This window comes from Aedes albopictus, chromosome 3 (assembly GCF_035046485.1).
Source record: "Aedes albopictus strain Foshan chromosome 3, AalbF5, whole genome shotgun sequence".
Classification (NCBI taxonomy): domain Eukaryota; kingdom Metazoa; phylum Arthropoda; class Insecta; order Diptera; family Culicidae; genus Aedes; species Aedes albopictus.
The window spans coordinates 233,641,204-233,668,235 of record NC_085138.1 but is presented as its reverse complement, the minus strand read 5'-3'; the positions used below and the strand labels follow the sequence as shown (position 1 = coordinate 233,668,235).

Here is a 27,032-nt window from a genome sequence, read left to right as displayed (position 1 = left end):
AATTGTAAAGGAACTCCCTGGACAGTTTCTATGAGAATCTCTGCAGAGAATTCCCAAATGAATCTTACATTTTTTAAAAAGAATCACTGAAAGAATTTCTAAAGGAATCCCAGGTAGATTTTGTAACAGATATTCCGATTTTCAAAAAAAAAAAATCGCAGGAGCAATTTCTAAAGCAAACCCCGGTGAAAGTTTTTGTAATAAATCCTTGGAAGATCGTTTGAGAGAAAGCTTAAAGGAATTTCCGATGGATTTTTTTCGGAAAAAAATCTAGATGAGGCCCGAAAAAATAGGGCAAATTTCTGAAGGATCTAATGAAATATCTGGAAGTATTTCTACAGAAAGTCATACACAATTTTCTTGCACAACTCTTTGTGAAACCTCTGGAGGAATCCCTAGTGGAATTTCTGGAGAAATTGGGAATTTCTGGTGAAATCTTTGGAAGAATTTCCAAAGTAATCCCAGTACAAACTTTTGAAGCAACTTTTAAAGCATTTTCTTAAAAAAAACTCTGGAACGGTTTCTAAAGGCCTCGCTGAAAGTTTATTTAAACGAATCTCTGGAAAACTTCTGAATAAAAAAATGGAAAAATTGGAGGAATTTCAGAAGTAAATCATGCAAGATTCTTTGGAAGAATTCTTTGTAGAATTTGTAGAATAGAAGGAATTTCTAAACAAATCCCTAAAGAAAATTTCCGAATGAATCTATGGATTTTTTTTAAATAATCTGTTTACTCGGACATAAAAAAAAAAAAAAAATTCAGAAAAATTTTTTTGAAAAGATTTTTAGAAGAATTTTTGAAGACATTTTTGGTAGATTTTCTAAAGAAATCTTCAATACATTCTCCAAACGAGTTTCTAGAGAAATGTCTGAATAAATATCCAGAGGAATTTCTGAAATGATTTGTGAAAAATCATGGAGGAATGGGCGAAGCAATTCATGCCAGATTTCGTAAAAGAATTCTTTGGGATAGGAACACATGGAAGATTTTCTTAAAAAATCTGCAACTTGATGGTTTTATTTAGGTAGTATTCTTCGGAGACTTTACGGCGGTTAAATGTTCTGTGTATTTCACAATACAGAACTGCAACAAAAGACAACCGAGCAGATTGCGGTACTAACCTACACTACTCGTACAAAAAGATCGTTCAGCAAATACAGCTCTACCAAGTGCTTGTCACGACTCTCTAAATTACCGAAAGAACTGCTTGAGGAATTTCAGAAGGGATCCCTGGAGGAATTTCTGAAGCAATTCGTGAAGGAAATTTTTTGAAGCAATTCGTAAAGGAATTCCAGGGTAATTCCTCGAAGACATGTTCAAAGTCCCTAAATAAATTTCTGAAATTTTTGAATTTGAGCTCGATTGGTTAATCTTTTGCGAAGCAGGAACCGTTTTGGTAAAACACAATTTTTTAGACAATTTATTTTTGAACTGTCATATCTCGGAAACCATTGAACCGAATGGAATGAAATTTTGAACTTTTATGAAAAATATATTAATGCTTCATAAGTTTTTAAAGCATAGGTACTTTTTGAATGTTAAAAAATGTCATCACTAATTGACACTTTTTGGATCTTTCTCGAAAAAAATGTATATTTTTGACATCAATGCCATTAAATTTTATTTTTGATATCCAAGATTTTCTACTTCTGTTTTTAAGATATCCATAATAAGATATATTAGAGCTTATTTGGATTGAAGAAAGAACACATTTAGTAATATTTTTGTGTTATTGACATTTTTCTCTATATGGGTAAAAATGTCAAACCTATAGAACTTTATTCGTTTTAAGAAAATACTACATTTTATAGCGTCATTTCAAGTATCAATATATTGTTGATAAATGTTCAAAATTTGATTCAATTCGGTTTACTGGCTTGTGATATGACAGTTCAAAAATTTGTTGCATAAAAAATAGTGTTTTACCAAAACGGTTCTAACTTCGCGAAAGATTAACCAATCGAGCTCAAATTTGTTCCAATGATGCACATATAATAGGTTGACAAACAGTCAAAAACTGATTTTTTTTTATGCACTCTATGCAAAGTTACAGCTTGTTGAACTTTTTTGTTTCGATCCCAAACATTTTGGCCACCCTTTGTATTTTGAAGACCAAAAAATTGATCGTAATAAGCAAACAAGATAGCTGCACAGACAAACAGACGTCTCACTCTACTCACTTCCTATCGTTTCTCTTTTCAACGTATTATTCAAATATTCTGTAGTTCGCAAATCGCTCGCATCGTTTTCGCTCCTGTTTGACGTTTGCTCACTACCGCTATCTACTCAGTGAGTTTGCGAACTAAAGCGTAATTAGCATTGGGCGATTATGCTTTCGTGACGATGATTTTAATCGCATTTTGTCCTAAGTGATACGTCTGTTTGTCTTTGATAGCGGTTTATTCATTATTAAGCGAGAACTTCTAGTATATGCCAAAAACTTCGAGCCTATTATCGAAAACTCAATTTTCATGCACTTTTTATATGATTTGGGATGTTTTGGTATACAATTTAAATAAAAAAATTAAATAAATAAAAATTGCTTCGTTTTTATAGACCTTTCAAAAATTGAAATGTCCACTAAATCGAGCTGCTTTCAGAAATTCTTCCAGGAGTTCCTTCAAAAAAAAAAAAATTCATTAGGATATTATTTTAGGGACTCTTCAAGAATCCACTGGTATCCTCCAGGGGTCCCAACTAAAGATCCTTCAGAATTTCCTCTATATATTCCTCAAGAAGTTTCTCCATGAACTCCTTTTGAAAATTCTCCATGTATTCCTTTCAAAACTGCTCCTAGATGTGTCCAAGAATTCCTTTCAATTTCTTCAGAGTATGCTACTCAAATTCGTCTGGTAAAGTAAGTCTACTTAGATTACACCACACATTTTTTCAAGGATTATCCCAGAAAATCATCCTTGGAGGGAGATATCCACATGAATTTCTCCATGAATTCTTTTACAAAAATCACCGGAGATTCTTCCAGAAAACCTTCCACGGTTTTCTTCAGAAATGTCTCCATCGATTCTTTGTCTAGTCTAGTCTAGTCTACACATACGTAGCCATTCATTGAAAGAATCCTGAAAATTTATAGAGCCGTTTTATTCTAACATTTTTCTTGTCATTATTAATGCTTGCAGTACATCGGAAATGGATTACAAGCAAAGCTTCGCAAAATCGATAATTAGGATTCCAGAATTTTCTACAATTATTCCTTGGGAAAATTTTCTGGGGATTCTTTCAGAAAATATGTTCGAAGTCTTTTAGGAAATTCACTAACTACTACAGAAATTTCCCCAGGGATTTGTTCAGAAAATCCTCTAGTGGTTCCTTTGAGAGATTCCTCGAGAAATTTCCTGAAAATCTTGCAAATCACCCCTTTTATTTAGTAGATTATAGTACCTGACCATCAAGAATTCCTCCAGTAATTTATCCAGAATGATTTTCATGAATTAGACCAAAGTTTCCATTAGAAAATTTTCCATGCATTCCTTAAAAAGGGATCCTTGCAAGGATGCAATCGGAAACATTCTCTGATTTTTTTTAAATCTTCTCCAGAATTTTCTTCAAAAATTCCTCTAGAGATTTTTCCAGATTTTTTTAAGCGTACCATTAGAAGACCTTCACTGATTTCCTTGAAAATGTATTCAGGGACGCATTAAGAAACTTCTGCTGTGATTACGGCACAATTTCAATCAGAGATTCATTAAGATATTCTTCCAGAGACTTCTTCACAAGTTCCTTTAAAAATTGCTTCAAGATGCCAGACTGGGAAAGATTTGAGGACAACTTTGAGTTCAATCGGCTTGAAAAAAACCCCTTGGCGAAAAGAGCAAAACGGTCTAGAATACGTTAGTTCCCCTATATCTTTACAAAATCTTCCAAAGATTTTTTTCGAAATTCGTTCAAGTATTCTTTCAGAAATTCTCCCAGGGATTCCTTAAAAAAAATATTAACGGGATTCATCGAGAAGGTCTGCTAAAGAAACCTCTAGATTTTTTAGAGAATTTCTGATGATTCCTGGATTCTTGAAGTCCTTCCAAAACTGCCCCAGAGATATATTCTTTGAAAAATTCTCCAGGGATTCTTAAAAAAAAAACAAAAATTCTTTAAAAACTTTTGAAATTTTTCCAAATTTGCGTTCAGAAATTTTTAAAATTATTCTTTCAGAAATTCCTCTACGGATTCTATTAGGAATTCTCACAAAAAATCTTCAGATGCATCTCCACGAATGCCTTCAGTCTATTCTCCAGAAACTCCTTCAAGAATTACTTCACAGACTCTTGCATGATTTTTGTTTCAGTGATTGCAACAAAAAATTTCTTCAGAGGTTTTTGCAATAATTCCTACTGACATTACTTCAGGATTTTCTCCTAGAATACATCTAGGAGTTTTTCAGAGAATCCTCCAGAAAATGCTTGAGGCGAAACTGGATGCATTTCTTCATTTGTTCGTTTTTTTTTATGTATTATTAAATACCTGACAAATATTTTCAAAATCGGTTTCCATACACATGTAGAGGAAGGAACAAGATATCAAGGCCCTTGATGCCCTTCGTGGTAGGAAACGTTTTTCCATAGGTGATAAAACATAATTTTCGTTACATTTCACCAAAATGTTCCCAAAAAACGAAAGATTCTTCTGTGGACACTTCTTGGTCATAATGAATATGAAAAACCTTCACAACAACCATTCCATCATGTCGCACTAGACCTAGGAACTTACTCAAGAGCTCCAACTTTACAACCTATATCCCTACACAAATAAATAAAAAAAGAATCTTCACATATGCAGCCCACACGTTCCACTCTTACCGTAGGAAAAATGCAACCAGCACCAGCATTAGGTAGTACAATTCAGAGACAACAAACAACACAATCATCATCGTAGTCGTCGCCGTCGTAGTTTGCGCGCCGCACCATGCCATGCCCAGCATGCAGCAGCAGAAACAGCAATGGTAATAACGCCATCATCAACAGCAAACGCACCCGAGTCAGCCACCGTTTTGTAGGTCAATAGTTGTGATTGCGTAAAGGAAACTATCGCGTTCGCGCGGCGTATGTGTGTCTCTAGGAAGATTAGACTGGTTCATTACCCAATTCACGTTGTTAGAAATCCTACCTACAGAGCTACGAGTACGAATGACATTCTCGTTCATCTGCCAGGCTCATGATTCAACAACTTTTTCACGGGTTGTGTAATTACGAAATTTTAACTCATGTTCGTCCCTGAAATAAGAATATTTGAGATTTCTGGTATTGTTTTTCTCCGGGTTACCATTCTTGGCGTTCTGGAAATTTCCCACAGGCTTACGGAAATCAACAATTCCTCGCCACAACATTCGGTTCGCGGCTGCCGTCCTCCATCCTCGGTCGCTACCCACATTTCCCAGATCGTTCTGTACCTGGTCCGCCAATCTTGCACGCAGCCCTCCATGTCTTCTTGTGCCATCCGATCTCTTGCGAACAACAGCTTTGCAGGGTTGTTTTCCGGCATTCTCACAGCATACCCTGCCCATCGTATCCTTCCTGCTTTTGCGACCTTCCGGATGCTAGGTTCGCCGTAGAGTACAGTGAGCTGGTGATTCATTCTTCGTCGCCACACACCGTTCTCCTGCGCTAAAGATGGTCCTAAGCATCCGACGCTCGAACACTTCGAGTGCTTGCATGTCCTCCTCGAGCATAGTCCAGGTCCCGTGCCCGTAGAGAAACACCGGTCTTCCACTGCAAAGCAAATTCTCACCCTTCATGTAGATGGGGCATACGCCCTTCCTTCCACTCCTCCGGTAGCTGTTCGGTCTCTCAGATCCGAGCTATTCTTAGCCAACTTTTCCTTGCCCATCTTGATGAGTTCCGCTCCGACACCGTCCTTACCATCAGACTTATTGTTCTTGAGCTGCTGGAAAGCATCCTTAAACTTCCCTCGACATGGGAGTTGTTGTTCCCTGCTGTTCTGACGCAGTCATTTCTTCTTCTGCTGCCTTGGTCCTCCATGTCTGCGCTCCTCGCATCACTCAGGCGTTCGTCGTAGTGCTGCTTCCACCTTTCGGTCACATCACGTTCGTCCATCATAATGCTCCCGTCTTTATCCCTGTACATTTCGGCTCGCGGCACGAAGCCTTTCTTTTTGGGATGCGTTAAGCTTCTGGTAGAACTTCCGTGTTTCTTGTGAACGGCACAGCAGTTTCATTTCTTCGAATAGACGACGAGTTTGGTCTCCTCTGATGATGAATCTTGGACCAGCCTAAACCCACCAAGACACATACTCCTCACATGAGTAGCAGCTTATGCTATTCCTAAACTATCGCTCGATGTACATAGTGCATATTGCAGCGTGCAGCCAGCAGCCCGCCAACAACGTGTGGTGTGGTTTTAATGCCAGGGCCCGCCATTCGATGTTGCTTGCTACTACTAAATGGCGGCGACGGTGCCAATGACTATCTAAGAGCGCGCTCGTGAATTTGAAATGAAATACACACATTCACCCCCTCGGCTGCGGCTCCGGCTGCTGCCGGTAGTGGAAATGGTGAAAAGGCTTCCGGGGGTGGGGAGAACACCGGGGCGGAACACATTTCGGAACTTAATGCATTTTGGGCGAGCTGCTCGTTATGGAAGTATCGACAGAAACGAATCGGAATGGATTATGTTTTTATGGCTTGTTATGGGTTTCGGTTTCAATTTCACGTGGAGTTGCGCAATTTGTTTGCGTTGAAAACTACTAAATAGAAGCGGCTTCATCAAACAGAACCTGCCTTTATTTGGTGGAAGCCGGAACAGTGAGTGTTTTTCAGTTGTAGGTTGCGTTTGGGAAATTTCAACCAAAAGTTCGGATATGAGAATTTCAGAATGAGGATTCCAAAATCTTTGTGAACTATCGAAGAGATGTGAAATATTTTTTCAGAATACGATTTTTTTTATCATACTGAACAACACAAACTGATTCCGAGGGCTGAAAATCTAGATAATAAAGATAAATGATAATAATAATAAAATGATTAACTGGTGTAAGTTATTCATCATACAATTGCAACACCCCATCAGACGCATGTGCATCTCCGCTGTCGTCCATTTCGCCGCAACGCTTTAGTAGAACAGCAAAGTTTAATGAACTATTGCAAAGCCATTGTAAGTAGAGCATCACGTAGTAGGCACTCTGCTGTAGTACTCTACACACATCCATTGAAAGTAGAAAAAAAAAGTTCCGAGCAAACTAAGCAACGTACTAACAATTACCCACCGCCAAGAACCGTCACAAGTCTGTTGTGGTAGCAGAAGCAGCAGCGGAGGAGACGGGAAACTAGGAAAGTTTATGTAAACTTATATTTACACCGAGTTTTTTTTTTATTGAACCTGACTGTGTGTAGATAAGCCAGTCACAGCGCAAGTAGACAGAAGACGGGTGTGTTCGGCGGCGTCTAGTACTTCGGACGGACAAGAGCACACTCTACAAAGTTCATGAGCTTTCGTGCGCGCTGCTTATGATATGATGAAGCCCCACTTTGGCTTGGCAGCTTGCACCAGCTTGCCGCGGTTAAGTCGAGTAGTGAAATGTGAATGAAATTTGCTTTCCTAGTGCCACGGTTTGGCCAATAGTGTGCGCTCTGGCAGTTGGTGTAGGGGAGAGTCGTCAACAGTTCCTAAGAGATCGTCGTTAGCACGCCGTGGTATTCCGCGACTCACATTGTTGTCGGCTGTTAGATTCCAAGGTAGACTAGTTCCTTCATCGCCTTGAAGGCGTTCCGGTCTATGGTAATTTCGCAGGAATCACCCGCTGACAGAAACGGTTTCCTGGATGATTATTGTCGCACAGTGAATGAGGTTTAGCCAACTATGTGCTCTCGATCGGCCAAGGCCTGAGTGTGATCTTGCAGAATCTACAGGCAAGCCACCATAATGAAGGACAGATCCTTTTCCAACTCACCTTGATAGAACAGTTTCCAAGCTAGTCACCCTTGTCCAGAGATCTATTTTCCCAATCATTTCTAGCTACCAACCATTTCTGTTACCGTCGTATCTTGACCACTGATGATTCCTTGTAGCTAAAAAGATCTCTTGTGGCAAACGCATTCCTAACTGAGTTTTAATAAACGATTGATTTGAACATTATCTTCAAAGTTTCTCAGTATTCTAGCACTCCGGCAATTCCCCGCTCCTAACGCCATGAGACCCGCGATCAAAGGGATTTTGATCTCCAACTCCAAACGTTTGCCGAGACTTACTTCCTCTAAGGAGCCACCAACACCTTCTTAGACGACCAAACAAGGCCGGAGCTCTTCGTCTGCAACGAATGGTGTTAACGAAGTTTCCTTAGTTCATTCTGCTTCCTGCAGAAACAGGAAACTCGGCTTATGAACCAACGGGATATACTTGGAGCCGTGCATGGACTGTTTTGTTCAAGATCTCTTTTATTCGAAATGCAAAAAGCTGTCGATATCTACAGTATTGTGACTGATCTAGGGTCGACAATTAGAATTGATGCTCCATGTTTTGTTATCGATCTGCTGTCGTTGAAGTCGGCTTGATAACTTCCCACGGACACTGGTGATGACCATAGCAAAGCTAGCTCCTCTAAAATCACTGCCATTTCCACGCTTCGGGATTATGGGAACATAATTGCCAAACTCAGTTTATGAATACTACACTATTCCCAATCATCATTAAGTTCTATGGACAGATTTTTTTGCCACATACAACGTGAATTCAATCACAAAACTGTAAATATCGACAGTTTGTTGCATTTCGAATGGAACAGATCCTGAACAAAACGGTTCATCCACTGCTGTCAAATCTCGTTGGCTCGTAAGCTGAGTTTCCTATATCTGCAGGAAGCGGAATGAACGAAGAAATCGTCGTTAACGCCATTCGTTAAAGACAAAGAGCTTCAACCTTGTTTGGTCGTCTAAAAAGTTGTTGGTGGCTCCATAGAGGAAGTAAGTCGTTGGATAAAGTTCTTAAAGGGAGAACGCCTTTTGGCTGCTGCCACCTGTCCACATCGTTTTATAACAAACTGTCGACGGCGGATCGTAGTACTGGAAAAACTGTTGAGTATCTAGAGAAGGGAGAGTTGAAAAAGACGGAAGGTAATCTCTGGCGTATAATGCTGATTGCAGCTTACTGTACGTTGATGAGATTCACTGACTTCAAGCCACCCTACGCGCCTCATTTCGGTGGCTCGTTAGATTGCTTCGAAAGATCAGTAAACCAGTAAAGCAATGGAATCATAATTCTCGGAGAGAACCTAGACGAAGAGACCTTGTGATCCATCTTCACAGAAAATGAATAAATGGTGAACTCCGGATTTTTATGTTAATCCCCCTGGAGGAGTTCTTGGAGAATTCCTGGAGGAGTTCTTGGATAATATCTGGAGGAGTTTTTGGAGAATTTCTGGAGAAGTTCTTGGAGAATTCCTGGAAGAGTTTTTGAAGATTTTTTTCTTGGAGAATTTCTGGAGGAATTCTTGGAGCATTCCTGGAGGAATTCTTGGAGAATTCCTGGAGGAATTCTTGGAGCATTCCTGGAGGAATTCTTGGAGCATTCCTGGAGGAATTCTTGGAGCATTCCTGGAGGAATTCTTGGAGCATTCCTGGAGGAATTCTTGGAGAATTCCTGGAGGAATTCTTGGAGAATTCCTGGAGGAATTCTTGGAGAATTCCTGGAGGAATTCTTGGAGAATTCCTGGAGGAATTCTTGGAGAATTCCTGGAGGAATTCTTGGAGAATTCCTGGAGGAATTCTTGGAGAATTCCTGGAGGAATTCTTGGAGAATTCCTGGAGGAATTCTTGGAGAATTCCTGGAGGAATTCTTGGAGAATTCCTGGAGGAATTCTTGGAGAATTCCTGGAGGAATTCTTGGAGAATTCCTGGAGGAATTCTTGGAGAATTCCTGGAGGAATTCTTGGAGAATTCCTGGAGGAATTCTTGGAGAATTCCTGGAGGAATTCTTGGAGAATTCCTGGAGGAATTCTTGGAGAATTCCTGGAAGAATTCTTGGAGAATTCCTGGAGGAATTCTTGGAGAATTCCTGGAAGAATTCTCGGAGAATTCCCGGAGGAATTCTCGGAGAATTCCTGGACGAATTCTCGGAGAATTCCTGGACGAATTCTCGGAGAATTCCTGGAGGAATTCTCGGAGAATTCCTGGAGGAATTCTTAGAGAATTCCTGGAGGAATTCTTGGAGAATTCCTGGAGAAATTCTTGAAGAATTCCTGGAGGAATTCTTGGAGTATTCCTGGAGGAATTCTTGGAGAATTCCTGGAGGAATTCTTGGAGAATTCCTGGAGGAATTGTTGGAGAATTCCTGGAGAAATTGTTGGAGATTTCCTGGAGGAATTCTTGGAGAATTCATGGAGGAATTCTTGGAGAATTCCTGGAGGAATTCTTGGAGAATTCCTGGAGGAATTCTTGGAAAATTCCTGGAGGAATTCTTGGAGAATTCCTGGAGGAATTCTTGGAGAATTCCTGGAGGAATTCTTGGAGAATTCCTGGAGGAATTCTTGGAGAATTCCTGGAGGAATTCTTGGAGAATTCCTGGAGGAATTCTTGAAAAATTCCTGGAGGAATTCTTGGAGAATTCCTGGAGGAATTCTCGAAGAATTCCTGGAGGAATTCTTGGAGAATTCCTGGAGGAATTCTTGGAGAATTCCTGGAGGAATTCTTGGTTTGTTCGAGATAAGAGGTAAAAATACTGAAAGTAATAGCAAAAATTTGTTCTTGCACCATCTAACCAATAGCAAAATATGATATTTGAAAATCAGTCAAATAGCTCTCTGCTATTGGTTAGATCTTACCAAGAGCTAAATGTGCTATGATGAAAATGTTCCTGGAGTAAATTTGAGATATTATTTTCAGTACTTTTACCTCTTATCTCAAACAAACAAATAACACTTTTTGTTCTGCATATCAAAATTTGCTATTATTGAGCTTTTTTCCTCTGCTCGGGAAGGGTCTCCCTGAGAAAATCAGCGGCCTCATTGAAGCACAGTACAGGGCATTTTCGTGCAGAGTATTGCAGAACGGTGTTCTGTCCGATCCCATCCGTTGCTGGAGTGATGCAAGGATGTATGTATGTATATACTATCACCGCTACTGTTTCTCATCGTAATCGACAAGATCCTGGTAGGTGCGCTTGACCGTAAACCAAATCGTGGACTGCTGTGGCAGCCCATTACCATGCACCTAAATGACTTCGAACTGGCTGATGACGTTGCTCTCCTAGCTCAACGGCGCTCGATGATCTTGCTGCCAATCGCTCCTCAGCGGCAGGTCTTACCATCCATCAACGTCAACAAGACCAAATCGTTGGATGTAAACACGGTCAACCCTTCCAGCTTTACGGTAGCTGGGCAATCCGTGGAGAATGTTGAATGCTTCCAATATCTTGGTGCCAAATGGCGGCCGATGGCGGCACCAAGATCGTCATAGGTGCACGGATCAAGAAGGCGATGGCTGCTTTTGCGAGTTTAAGAAATGTATGGAAAAACAACCAGATTAGTCGACGCACCAAAATCCAGCAGGACATCGCAGCAGATCCAGAGGCTCATGGCGGCGCAGCCTCAACAAGGAAATGAAGGAAGTCGTCAGAAATTTGAACTGTCCACAGGTCAAGGCGATGGCTGGCAATCGCCCAGGATGGAGATCTTTCAATTCGGCCCTCTGCACCACCATGGCTGCTCAGGACTGAAAGTAAGTAAGCAAGTAACTGGATGCTAGGATAGACACCTTTTAAGCCGCACCTCATTGGTGAACACACATCGGGACCTCCTTATTATAGCAGAAATAAAAAGAAAGACAGTGACCAATAGCCTGGTACATGGTTTATATGGGAAAATATAAAAAATGGAAAAACTCCAACTCCTGTATACTTTTTGAGTTCCATTTTGGTCCCATATCAACTGTGCAAAATTTCAGATCGATCGAAAAAACTATATTTTAGCGCCCAACATTCTAAGTTTTTCATACGATTTACTATGGGGAAAAAATACTTCTTCAAAGAAAAATCGCTTGAAGTCACCCATTGATCCCTAAAAATAAGTCGTCGAATGATTTCTGTAGATAACTTCACGAGGAATCGGACCTCCCAAGACCACAAAGCGATGCGACATTCGTGGAAAAAGTTATTAAGCCCTACCCGATCGATGAAATGACGAGATTTTATTATTTTTTGTTATTCCTTACATGTTAAACAGCGTTGGCATGCCATTCGGTTTTCAGTCAATCACTTTTTCCACATGCCTTAGATCTCTTTGCGGTCTTCAGAGGGTTTGTTCCTCGTAAAATTTCCTGGCGCTAAAATATAGTTTCTCCGATCGAGCTGAAATTTTGTACAGTTGATATGGAACCAAAATGGTACTTAAAAAGTGTATAGGACTAAAATGTCTTTTTGTGTCCCACGCTAGTGACCAAGCTATCAAGTGTTGGTCATTATCCACTTGGAAGTAAAGAGTGTCTCGACTCAAATTGCACCACGGAAAATAGTGTATAACTTTTGATTGTATATATCAAAATGGCTGATTTTTCAACCAGTAACAGTTTATTATGTGTAGATAATGCCAACAAAATTTCATCAGAATTGGTTTAGTATTGACGGAGATATCTCCGACGCGAGAAATTTAGATTTTGTTAATCTTGTAGGTACAAACCAAGAAAAAAATAGCAATTATTTTATGAATATGTAACGCTTAGTCAAATATACTGAACCGATTACAATGAAAATTTTCTTGTAGTTGGCGTATGTAGCCGACCAAAAAGTAAATATTTTCTTTAAGTTGGAAAAACTACTTTGGCAAATCTATTTCAACTTCCAGACGCCCAAGTGATTCTATTTATTTTGTTAATTTTTCTGAAACATTTTTTGGCGTATCTAGTGAAATTTAAACGGAAATTTAGAGTTAGGGGGGTCAAGTGCCCCCCCTCGCCCCCCTTTGCCTCCGCCAATGCAGCCGACCAAAAAGCAAATATTTTCTTTAAGTTGGAAAAACTACTTTGGCAAATCTATTTCAACTTCCAGACGCCCAAGTGATTCTATCTATTTTATTAATTTTTCTGAAACATTTTTTGGCGTATCTAGTGAAATTTACTGGCGCCAAAATGATTCTATTTATTTTGTTAATTTTTCTTAAACATTTTTTGGCGTATCTAGTGAAATTTAAACGGAAATTTAGAGTTAGGGGGGTCAAGTGCCCCCCTCGCCCCCTTTGCCTCCGCCAATGCGTATGTATATAGAAATTTTGTATTAAAATTTCATTGGATGTGGTCATATGGATAAAAAGTTGTGGTTGAATATGTAGCCAAAATTCGCAATATGCAAAATTGATTTATTGTATTGTGATATTCCAAGTTTTCTTACTTTGAAAGTGTTAATCCAAAATGACTCAAAATTTGATTGAAACCATGTTATTATATTAGGTTAACACTGTGAAATTTTAGTGAAAATCGCAGCAGTATTGACAGTTTTATAGTTAAAATAGTGCAAACGGACCTTAAAATTCTGAAGAATTGCCCAAAATTCGCTCTGGAGCGGTTTGAGTTTTGAATTTTATAAAAATAAGTATTCAACCGGCCCATATAGCCGAGGCGGTAAACGCACGGGTATTCAGCATGACCATGCTGAGGGTGACGGGTTCAATTCCCGGTCAGTCCAGGATCTTTTCGTAAAGGAAATTTCCTTGACTTCCTTGGGCATAGAGTATCTTCGTGCCTGCCACACGATATACGCATGCAAAATGGTCATTGGCAGAGGAAGCTCTCAGTTAATAACTGTGGAAGTGCTCATAGAACACTAAGCTGAGAAGCAGGCTTTGTCCCAATGAGGACGTTACGCCAAGAAGAGAGAGAGAAGTATTCAACCGATTTCGATGAAAATTGTACCACTTAATATGTTTTATCTAATCTAATCTTATCTAATCTAATCTAACACAGACGCAGCCAGTACGAGAAAGCATCCTGGAAAATAATTTGGTTAGATTATGCCCAATTATTTTTCTTGTCAATATTGAAACTTGTAGCATATCAAAAATATGATACAAGCATCAAAGCGGCCAGGCCTACTGCGTTGTGTTTGCCACAAAGCTGATTCTTAGAATTATCTCGAATGCAGTATACCAGTAATTCGTAACATTAAGCATCGAAACAATTCTTGAATCTACAGGGGAGGAGGGATGCGTGGACATACCGTACCAAACGCTCCGATTTTTGCATATGAAATTTAATGTATGACCCATTTATCATTAGAACAGTATTGTATAGATTTATCTGAGTCGTCCTTGACGCCTTTCTGTCCACTTAATTGTACCACTTAATATGTATTATGTTGAAATAGTCAAATTTTCAGACGTTTTGACACACTAATAGTAAAGTTATAGCCTGAACCATTTTCAAAATGAGTGTACAAGATTCCAAAAATCTAATATTCTCGCGTCGGAGATATCCCCGTCAATACTTAACCGATTTTGATGAAATTTGTATGGCATCATCTACACATAATATACTGTTGCTGGTTGAAAAATTATGCAGTTTGATATATGCAATCAAAAGTTATACACTATTTTACGTGGTGCAATTTGGGTCGGGGCACCGTTTATGAGGTAGGAATTTGTGAGAACCGAAGCTTTGCTGGACGCTCCTTTCAGGTTGTCAACTCGACGTATTGTAGCTCAACAGAAGGGTCTCCAGTTAGCCTAGTGGTTAAGGCTATGGATTGCCAATCCGGAGACGGCGGGTTTGATTCCCGTTCCGGTAGGAAAAAAATTCTCGACTCCCTGGGCATAGTGTATCATTGTCCTGGCCTCACAATGTTCCAATTCATGCAATGGCAGGCAAAAAAGCCCTTTATTTAATAACTGTGGAAATGCTCAAAGAACGCTAAGTTGAAGAGAGGCAGGCCAAGTCCCAGTGGGGACGTAGAGCCATAAAGAAGAAGAAGAAGCTCAACAGAAAGCTACACACAATCTAAAACCGATCGCATCACTTGCTTAAAGTGTTGGGAGTCGTTGACATCTACTTAATTTATGTAAAATCAACATTGTCCTTTCCTTGTAATGGAGAAGATACGCGTGACCGGCAATTGAAGTTTCCATACATTTTCAACTCTGATTTTCGATAATATGCAACCAATTCATAACCTCAATAACTTTATGTAGCCAATGTCTCACTGTTGCCTACTCTCCCCTACATGGAAGTCAAGATTGAAGCACATGAGCACATGCTATAAAGCTGTTGTACGCCACAGTAAACGCAGTCAAGTTCTCACTCTTCGCCTTGCGATAATATTGAACTTTGTGTGCAACACTATGCAAACTATGCTAACTCAGGGGGGACGTGCGTGACGGTAAGTGCGGTATTTGTAGTTTGATTGTCAGCAATTATCGCGTTTTGCTATTTAGTTTGCCATTGTGCCGCCGCAGGGGAAAGTGCAATGTAACAATTATAATAGTCTCATCGCTTGTTTTAATCCCATTAGAATAGATAACGTAGAGTACTTGCTATTCGTTCTTAAGAAGAGTTACTGCTGGATGAATCCAGTTTACATGATATCATTGAACTTACCGCCATAAAGCACAACCATTACAGTACTGCACTTGACAATACAACAATAATCTCAATGCCAACAACTTTCTTCGATTGTAACGATGACGACGACGTCAACAACTAGGACGATGAAGCGAGAAAATCCGCCTACTGCGCTGCGCGCGGTCTTAAAATCTTAAAATGGCTCCACTCGAGCTCCTCCATCGCCACCACGGCCAAGTGCGACCAACACCAATTCAAGTGTTGGATAGTTCAACTTTAGCGTGTCTAGATTTGTCTCAGCCGCTGCTGTGGCTGCAGCGCCGCCAAACCAAAACTACTCCGCTGCTGCATATGTACTAAATATTTCGTAATAGGTGTGTAATCCAAGACCGACGGAATTCTTCTTCTTCTTTTTAGCGTAACGTCCCAACTGGGACAAAGCCTTCTCCTCAGCTCTATGAACACTTCCACAGTTATTAACTGTGAACTTCCTCTGCCAATGGCCATTTTGCATGTGTATATCGCGGAGCAGACACGCAGACTCAAGGAAGCCAAGGAAAATTCCTTTATGAAACCAGACCGACCGGAAATCGAATCCGTCACCCTCAACATGGTCATGCTGAATACCCACGCCTTTACAGCTGTGTCTATTGGGACGCTCACAGACAGCCTATCCAGTCTGAAAAATTGAATGTCGCGCCGTTAATGAATCAGCTTCGGGTACTCTCTGACGCCCACTTACTTGGGAGAGGGCAGTGGCGTAGCAAGGGGGGGCGGAGGGTGCGGTCCGCACCGGGCCCCCGAATCTAGGGGGCCTCCAAATCAGGGCAGGTCTAGTGTTATAAACCTTCCCTGATTTGGAGGCCCCCTGAATTCGGGGGCCCAGTTTGAATAAAGTTCTGTGATTAGCGAAAGATTCCTACATATAAGTATAAGTTAAATACTTGCCGATCTGCTGATAAGTATGTAGGGGCCTCTTCGTGATTATCAAGAGATTTTGGAATGGGGAACACAGATGAGATGGCTATTTTGATGTTCTATTATTAACAATTGTAAATGTACACACTTTATTCATGTAGTTTCGTTAGTTTTGTTTATATTAATTTGATGACTACTCCTTGCACCTGCAGGAGCTCCAAAATACAATAAAAAATGTGTTCGAAATCAAAATTGAATTTTACTATATTCAGTACCAATATGGAAGTATAATTCATGAGCATTTTCAAAATGTCCCTGATATCCTAACCACAGAACCAAACATAGGTGTTGATTTAGCATAAGATAGCAGCTGAAATTCAGGGGCCCAATTTATCAAAATTAAGAACTGAACGCATGTTACGTTCTTGAAGGGTTTCTGCAGGAATTCCTTCGGGCAAGAATATATTTTTCGATTTATCAGGCAGTTACTTCAAAGACTTCTACAAAAATTTCTCTATGATTTACTTCAGAACTTTTTTCAAGGATTGCTTAAGAAATTTGTCTAAGCATTGGTTTACGAATACTTACTGTTGAATGCGCCACGTCAATTGATCCGTTCAACCCCAACGGCCCTATACCTGCGAGCTCCAACAGAGACATACGATCACACCCGTGTATTTATCAGGGGATCGTCACACGGACGATAACCCAGAAGGACAAACTATTGTATACGAAAAAGTGAAGAGAAACACAAAATTGAAAATTGAAGATCGATGACTATTACGTTACGAAGTTAATCAAATTTTCTCTTAAAACTATACCATATCTTCTAAAACGCACTTAAACCTATAAATTACATTCAGTGGTTTTAACGAACAGAATGTGTACTATTAAGGAAGGTTTGACAAGAAGTGCTTAAATTATTCTTACATTACAGTTAAAACCTAGTTGACCCCTAACGATTACAAATTTGTAATAGCTTGTACGTCTTATGAATTACTTACATACTACTTACACCTTAGGTAAGTAGGTGAGAAAATGAATTATCACATTGAACACTCACATTGAACTTAACAGTACATTGAAGGGGATCTATCAAGTGCTATTTGGATATAAGTTGTTGAGCTGGCGAATCACCAAAAGTAAGAAAACTTATTACTATATATAATTGCCTAACTAAAAATTAAATTATATACAGGAATTTTGTAATTCTACCAATACACCGGAATAAATTTACAAAATCTACGATTCGCTTATCGCTCGCCAACACTTACAATGATTGATTCAGGAACTCCTCCTGACATTTCTTCAAGAATTTCTTTAAACAATTGGGTTCTTTAGGGGTATCCGGATTATTTCATAATCGGATTCTCCGCCCAAATATTAGTCGAAATCCAAAATTTCATAATTTTTGGACAACGGGAACTATATTTAAAATGCATTTAAAGTTTGTATGGGGAAATTTTTTTGTTCGGGTCGAACTGTCATTTTATCGATTGAACTGTCATTCTATCGACAAAAATTAAAACTGTTTTGTTAATTTAACCATCAAAAGAAAGGTATTGGAATCCAATAAAATCACGTTATACTTAGAAAAATGAGCTCTTTCGATTAGGCTACAGAAAATAGCAATATTTTATTCACTAAACAACCCAATTATCAAGAAATCCTTCAGTAATTCCTTGGAGATTTTTTTTGTAAGAATTTCTTCAAGCAGTCGTTCAGAAATACCATTTCGGAACCGTTCATAAAGCCATTCAAGGATTATATCATGAAACTCTTCAAGAAATCCTTCAGATGGACCTCAAGGAATTTCTCCAAGAATGATTTTAGAGATTTCTTCAAGAAGGAATCTTGCAGTAGTTCCTCATGGAAAATATATTTGATGATTTTTTGAGATTTTTGAAGCCATACCCGATCCATTCGGGAGATTTTCCAAAGAAATTTGAATGTATTCCCGAAGGAACTCTTGTAGAAATGTCTGTAGGATTTTTTGTAGAAATTTATAAAAAAAATCTTTAAGAATCGCCTAGATGAATTCTAAGATGTATTAGGAAAGAATCATTGGGTTGATTTTGAAGGTATATTTGATGATGTTCTGGAAGGATTACTACAGTACTATGAAGTAGTACTACAAGTACTAGGAGTACTATGAGTAATTACTTAAAGGATTCCTGAAAAAATCTGTAAGCAAAGAGATTTTTGGAAGAACTAATTATGAAATGCTTAGATATTTTCTCAAGAAATCAATGACGGAAACCCCAAAGAATTCCAAATTCTTTGGTGCAAATTAAAAAAAAAATCTTCAAAAGAATTTCCGCAGGAGGCCTTGGGTGAAATTCTGTAAGACCCCCTGAGGAAATTTGTGCAGGAATTCTTTAGGGATGAATGTGTCCATCCTTGTAGGGTTATCTAAAAAAAAACTGCGAGAAATCCATGAACGAATCTTTATACGTAACTTGAAAAACAAAATCCTTGTTGAAAAGATTAAATTTTTACTGGTATTTCTTAAAAGATTCTTGAACGAATTGTGAAAAAGGACTTAAAAACATTGCCTTTGAATGATTTTCTACAGAAATTATTAGAGGAATTTATGAGGAAATCCCTGCAGGTATGATTACTAAAGAAATGCTTGAACAAATTCTTAAGAAATCCTTGAAAGGACTTCCAAGAAAAATCGTATGAGGCAGTGCAAAAAGAACACTTGAAGAAGTTTCTAAAAAAATCTTGAAGGAACTCCAAAGTATTCCTCTGGAAAAATGCTGAAGAGAACATGTGGGAATCGTTTGTGGATATCTTTAAGAAACTCTTTATAGAGTTCTTGGGATTACATAATACTGAAGAAAATCCTTCAAGGAATTGAAGAAGAAGTTTCCTAAGGAATCGCTGTTGCAACTTTCGCAGAAAATCTTCGAGGAATTTGTAAAGAAGTCCTTGAAGTATTTCCCAGATGAATCGTAAAAGATATTCAAGAAAGAGTTCTTGGAGCTCTGCACTTGAGAAAAACATATTGAAGAGATCGTTAGAAACATTTCGTTAGAAGTTGGATTTGATTCGAAAGTTCCTATAAGAGTATTCTTGGAATTTTCTCTGCAAATGTTTTTGAAAACTATTTCGGCATAACTCTTTTGGAATTTCTCGGCAATAATATTCAAAGTTGAATTAGGATATTATTTTTGAAAATATCTTTGACAGAACTTTTTGAAATTCTTTGGGTTTGGAAAATTATTACGGGATTCAGCAATTTCTCTAAAAGTTCTACCAGCAGTCCCTTTGCTCATATACCTGACAATTACTATTGTAATTCTTTCAATAGCACAACGTAACAAAAATAACCTTTTGGTCTGTCTCAAGAGCAAACTAATGTGTCTCTGACAGATTTTGGGTCGCGGTTATGTTAGGTACGATATAAACCACCCTCCAAAAATTGCATGCAAGTTTACATATTAACATAAAATGCTGAAATCTTTCAAATTTGATTTGATAAAACGAAATATTTTGCGTGAGTCGTAAATTTAGATGACAATTGACCATTTTACCTTTTAATTGCTTAAAAAAAATCGCATATTTTGCCCTATAAATTGAGGTATAGCTCAAAATTGTGGCGTCCTGAAACAAATCTGAGCCCGGATTCGGAGTCAGCGGCCCAAAACCTGTTAGAGACACATACAGGTACTTTGAAAATTAATTAGTCGATTCGTTTGAAAATTTAAGTGGCAACTTTTAAAAGCTTCTTTGGTAATTCCTCTGTAAATTTCTTCCGATAATTCTTTATTAAATTCCGTCTGTTATTACTTTTGATGCTCTATGAGATACATCTTTGCAAATTAAAAATAAATCCACGAATTTACAACGGAACGACTGAGAAAAATCTCAAGAGAATTACCAAAAAATAAGATGATTACCAGAAGAGATAACAAACAATTTCCTAAAAATGTATGAAGAAATTTCTATAGAATTTCTAGGAGGAATTTCTGTGAGAATTGAAAGAATTTTTTTTTTTGAGTTTCTAAAGTATTCATTGGAGGAATTTATGAATCCTTGAATAGGCTTATTGGAGGAATTTCTAAAAAAAATCTAGCAAAAACACCCAATGCATCGCTTGGAGGAATTCCTATGGAATTTCTTGGAGGAATTTGTGTAAGAATCTCCGGAAAACCCTTGCAGTAGTAATTAAATAAATACATGAAGAAATCCTTGCATAAAAAGACCCCAAAAGATTTCTTGTACAAAATTATTTGTAAAATACCTGGAAAAATCAGTTTAGGAATGAATGAATGAAATCCATTGAAGAAACTCTAAGAGAATACTTGAATAAAATCTGAACGAATCTTCGGGCAAATCGCAAGAGAATTACTAAAGAAATCTCTGGAAAAAATCCTGAAGGAATTTTGGGAGCAATTTCTAAAGGCTGCCTTGAATGAAATCCTTTAGAATTTTGAATAACCTTAGAACATTTCCTAAATCCTTGGAGAGACTTCTGGAGAAGTTATTTGTTTTGATAAGATGAGATATCTGTTTCTTTACTATTTAGCCATTTACGCTGCCATTTTTATCCCACTCAAAACAATGGAATGAGGCGTTTTTGTTCTGTTTCTTATTTTTGTATATTTGTTAGAAGTGATCACGGATTATATAAAAAATAACGTAATAATTCTGGAGGAATCAATCATAAATTCTGGAGAAATAGAATTTTTTTTGACAGTGCCCAGAGGAATACTAGCAAAATTTCCTGAAGGAACTCTTGAGAAAACTCCTAGAGTTGATGGATATTGAAAAATTCGATAGAGGAAGTCCAGAAGGATTTTTCGAAAGAATTCCTACAGAACTCCTACAGAAGTCCATGAAAAAATTTAATTTAATTAATTTAATTTAATTAATTCAATTTCTTCAGTAGAAATCCTTGGAGATTTTGTTTAATTAATGGAGAAATCCTATGATGAATATCTTAGTAAAACCTTAGAGAAACTTCTTGAAGAATCCTTGAAGATTTTGTTTTGGAATTTTTGGTGGGATTTCTGAAGCAATCTTAGGAAGTAATTCTTAAGAAATCTTTAAAAGGACACTAAGATAAGTGATGAATGCTTGAGGAAATTCCAAGTTTAATTATTGGAGAAATATCTTAAAGAGTTATTTGAGGGAAGAATTGAGAAATACTTGAAGAATCTATGGAAAATCACCAAAGGAATATTAAGAGGATTCTCTGAAAGAAACGGAAGAATGTTTAAAGAAACCCTAGAAGGGCTTCTCTTCCTCTGAGGGAATCCCGATGTAATTTCTTGGAAGAACATCTGGTTCTAAATGAATCATTGATGATTTTTTGTAGTATTATTATCTGGAATTTTGAAAGAATTCTTTAGATGATCTTCTAGATGAATCCTCAGAACATAATTGATAGATTCTTTAACTAATATTTCGAGAAATACTCGATGAAGCCTTTGCAAGAATCTTTTGAATTACTCTGTAGTATTTTGAAAACATTCCTGCATGTCTGAGGTGAACCAGCCAAGGGACTGAAAGCCTCATTAATAAGGCTAATTATAATAATATCATTCCTGAAGGAGTGCTTTTAGAGAAATACTGAATGATATCCTTGCATTTACGACTTAAAAGTTTCTTGAATACAAATTATTCTTCAAGAAAAAATTCTTAAATAAAAAAGTAAAGCAATCTTTGAAAGCGTTTATAAATGATTACACTAGTTTACAAAATAAAACGAAAGTCGTGAACTTCTGTCAACGACCAAAATTTTTGAAGCATAATTTAGCGCTGATTTCGAAACCGTGCTTCAAAAAAATTAAAGTAGGACAGTTTTTGAGTTTCAGCTCAATATCGAGTTTTACAACTTTTTAAAATATGGAATTTAATAAAATTCTAATATCTTGCGTTTTGTTCAACCAATTTTAAATCTTTTTCCATAAATTAAAAGCTGAATATAATACAATTCGATCATCTGAATGCAGGTTTTGCGTCAGATTGATGAAAATCAAGATATTGGCGAGTTTTGGGGACGATCTCCTTAAATTTTAGCAAAATTTCCAAAAATTTATGAAGAAATGTATTTTTTTCAACAAGAAAACAACAATTTAAAAATTCTTTCTCAACGTTTATTTGACATAACATATGTGGGTGAGTTACAGTAAAAAAATCAGCTCAATCGGAGCATTGATTACGGAGAATGAGATATGTGAAGTTAGCAACTTTGATTAAAAATAGAACAAAAATCGATTTCAAATCATCAAGCTTGTATGGAAAGTCGAAAAAAATTTCGCTCTACTGTAATTTTTTTCCTTCGCGTTTTCGAACTCAGGGCATGATTCTACACCAAAAACGATCATTAGCTTACCGAGTTCAAAAATGCTGTAAACTAGTGTTATTTGGTGCAATTTCTAAATCAATTGTTAAAACATTTTCAGCATAATTCTTATAAAAAAATCTCGCGCTCCCGAAAAAAATCATAAAGGAAAACAGAAAATAAGATAAGATATGTAGATAACTTTTAACCTTCCGTTGGCCATTACTGCCAGCATCACTAGAATACTGAGTACAAAAAGCGAGATTTTTTCAAAGTTTTGTACAAAATATAACAGTGAGATTATTCGACAGTTAAATGTATAGATTTATCATTGTAAAATATATACATATTATGTAATTTTCATGGGGGCCTACCAATTTGCTTCCGCACCGGGCCCCCAAATTCCTAGCTACGCCACTGGGAGAGGGTGATCTTGTCGGTTATGACGCGACCGGTGCACAGTGTTTTCGCTTATATTCTGTTATATTCAAGTGCTTGCACAGTCAGTATTGAAAAACATTCAGAATTTCTTTGGGTTCATGCACTTGCATCCAATTTATGTTTGATTTTTATTTATGATATCCAATCGTAACTACCCCGGCACAAACTACCTACATGTTGCTTACACCGGGCCAATAAACAATTCGCCGGCAGAAAATTTGGCACCGAAAACCAACTGCCGACTTGCATCTTGGAAAACAAGATTTCACCCGCCCCAAAAAATATTTCGAATGTCAACTATCAAGTCCGCCGTTGTTGGTTGGCGGTTACATGCATCCAACTGGTTTTCGCGACTACTGGTCCGACTTTTCCTTCTACCGGCGATGGCGACGTGATGTCCGAACCTTAACACCGCACCCAAACTGCATATATAATAACCGACCGATGAGGACCACGGGGGCACGGCTGCAGTATGCGGGTTTGCGGTGGTTGATTGTAACACCAGCACACCAGAGCAGACCAAGACCAAGATCTTGTGCCTGCCATGACGACGAGATGATTGTGAATCGAAAAACGTAACCGTCGTAGGATGGTGGTGTGAGTGCCAAAGGGAAATTCCTCTAGGCAAAATGTGAAAATTGTTTACGCGTTGGGAAATGTCGCAATGTGGGAGGTATTTCTAGTCTCGGTTTTTTTGTGAATCTAAGACATCACGTTTTAGATCAGAAATTAAGTCAAGATTATCCTCTCCTCTTCTTGGTGTTACTTCCTCATTGGGACAGAGTCTGCTCCTCACTTTGGTGTTCCTTGAGCATTTCCACAGTTAATAATTTGAGAACCTTTTCTGTCAATGACCATTTAGCATATGCCTATCGTGCGGCAGACACGCCCAAGGAAGTCTAGGAAGTTTCCTTTACAAAGACATCCTGAAACAACCGGGAATCAAACCCGTCATCATCAGCATGGTATTGCTGAATATCTGCAAATAATGCACATAATACAGCCATTCATCAAAAGAATCCTTGAAAATAATAGAATCGAAAGTTTCTATAACATTTTTATCATTATCAGTGCAGAAAATTTCATTTCGTCATATCTAAATTCACCGTGAATATCATTTGCATTTTTGGAAGGTAGTCCGTGACATTTATCTTAAATATTCGAAAAATAGTGGTTTTTCCGTGACTTTCTTGCAGAACTGGTCTAGCCGCACAAGTTTTTCATATACCATATTCTCAGGTTCAGCTTCTAAAATGAGCTGTAGGTGATTGAATTTAGATATGACGAAATGAATTTTTCAGCACTGACTGCAAGTATTAATAATGAATCATTATTAATACATTGGAAATGCATTACAAGCATTGCTGAAAATCTCTTAAATGAACGAAAAATAAACTATTTGTTCGTACACTAATCATTTCGCCTGCTCGGGCACTAGCAGAATCTGTTTAGCTTCACACTCGAATGTAGGCAAACCCAATTTCACAATCCCAATTTAAATTAATTTTCAATTCATCCATCTATTCTGATTTCCAGGTACCCACCACATACTCGAGTATGACAATTCCTAGTGCTTCCAGTCGACGACGACGGTAAGTCCTTCTTTTTCGCTCACAACACAACAACTCATCCAACGACATCAATATTTCCATTTGCATTAGCATAAAAACCATTTTCATTATACACAAACATACCCTGCTGCTGCTGCTCTTGCTGGTGCTGCTGCATGCCCCGGTGTGGTCGTCGAGCGCAAAAAGCGTCTGTGTCATTGAAAAATCTAGCAAACTAGACCAAAAGGGGATTGAACTTTGAGTCGATGTGCGCTTACTCGGCTTGATGATGCCACGGAATTGTTTGTGCTCTACGTATCTACCATCCTAGCGAACCGAACAACACGGGGGGAGCTACAGGCTTTCGGTTTCGCTCAGACTAACTCACGAGTCGTCTTTTTTCCCCGCTGCCGTATGAACTGTATTCATTGAACACGCATCTAGGAATAATAAGGCTCATCTGAAACTAGGACAACTCCCCCGATCAAGAGGATATACCAGGGTTGAATTCTGTTTTAAACAACAATTCCTTATGGGATTGTTGTGCAGTATTCTGCACGAAAATGCATTGTTCTGTGCTTCAAGGAGGCCGACGATTGTCAACGCATTTAGGAGGTCGCAAAAATCTATATAAATAAAAATGGAATGGTGTTTGTATGTCACGAATAGGCTCGGGAACGGGCCAACACCATTCTTTCAGTGTTTCATTCGTTCAGGGCTCCGACGTGTTCGTACGAGAAAATAATTGGGAAAATCGACCGGAAACGCACCGAAAACCAGAAAGTTTGAAATTCCGTTTTGCGGGGCATTTTTATACAAACCTGTATGTCAAAAAACACAGTAGGCAGGCAGAACGACGTTTGCCGGGACAGCTAGTAAACAATAATTATCTAAAAAAAATGCTGACATCCAAAGGAAGAAGGAAGAATAGCTCCCGAATTTTTCTTCAGGGTTGATTATTATACTTTCGGCTATTTCTTGAACTTCTATCGGAAATTTCCCTTGGGATTCTTCCAATGATTCCTGAGTCTACACTTTGCCGGAGAACTTTTTGGAATTTCTCTCGAAATTCTTCCTTGAAAATGATGCCGGAATTTTCCCATAGGGTTTATTGAAGCTAGTCCAGTGTTCTTCCAGAACATTTCCCGGCATCGCTCATAGAGATCCTTATGGGATTTCAGCCGGAGTTGCTTCCGATGTTTTCTGAAGATTTTCTGTAATTTGTTGGATTATTCTGAGGCTTTCTATGGATTGCTTCCAGAGTACCTCTCGGATTTTCTTCCGGTGAAACTCTTGGAATTCCTCTATGAGATCTTCCTAGAATTTATCACGTAGTTAATTCCTTGGTAGAAAAATAAACCGTAATCGTCTAGATCCAGTAATTTCTTACACCACCCATACAATTTAAGGCCCCTGGAACATCCATGAAACGCCACTGAAACCGTCTGAAACACCCTGTGAGAGGTCTGGAACTCTTCGGAAAGCGCTTGAATCCTTTTGGAACGTCCCTTTTAACACTCACTAAGATCACCTAGAACACTGCTGAAGCGCACTAAAACCCCCAGAACACACAAGAAACGCCTCTGAAACCCCTTGAAAGCCCCTCAAATCTCCTGGAATGCCCCTAAAATTCATTAAACCCCCTAAAACTCCCTTTAACACCTTTGAAATCTCCTGGAACACCCTTAAAACACCTGGAGCACCCCCGTAACGTCCTGAAACCGTTTGTCAACCCTTGCAACGAGGTGGAGCCTCGTAGCCGTGCGGTTAGGGTCACCAAGCTTATAATCGCATCATGCTATGGGGTGAGGGTTCGATTTCCGCTTCGGGCGTTGAAACTTTTCGTGAAAATAGTTTCTTCCCCGTTTCCACTGGTGCATGCTCCGTTGTCCGTTGTCTAATGTTAAGTTTGAAACAGTCTGTACAGCCGAAAGCTGAAGACGTTGTCCGTGTCTTTTTTTTTTTTTTTGAAACCCCCTAAGATGCACAGAACACCCTGAAAACTTTAGAAAACCCCTGGAACTCTCCTTAAAGCCCTTGGAACGCCCCTGAAATCTCCTACAATTCCCATGAAATCCCAAAAAAAATCGCTAAAATTTTCTTTACACCCCTGGATCACCACTGAAACTTTAGAACGCCACTACAATCCGCCGAAAAGCCCTTAGAATCGCTTGAAACCTCTAAAGCCCCCTGTAACGTCCATGAAATACCCTGGAACCCCTTTAAAACCCGTGGAATACCCCTGAAACGGAGCAGAAGCCACCTGAAATGCCCCTGAACTCTAACTCCGCTGAAACGTCTAAATCGCCGCTGAAACAGTTTTGG

The 27,032-nt window shown here is 38.5% G+C and overlaps 1 long non-coding RNA gene across 4 annotated transcripts in view; it reads left to right on the top strand.

The window, feature by feature from the left end:
- LOC134291600 (uncharacterized) overlaps positions 1-27,032 on the top strand; it is a 427,606-nt gene that overhangs the window by 174,609 nt on the left and 225,965 nt on the right. For all 4 annotated transcript variants that reach the window (XR_009999178.1, XR_009999176.1, XR_009999177.1 and 1 more), the window contains exon 3: positions 24,694-24,749. This is a non-coding gene — a long non-coding RNA (uncharacterized LOC134291600). The remainder of the gene's footprint in view (positions 1-24,693; positions 24,750-27,032) is intronic.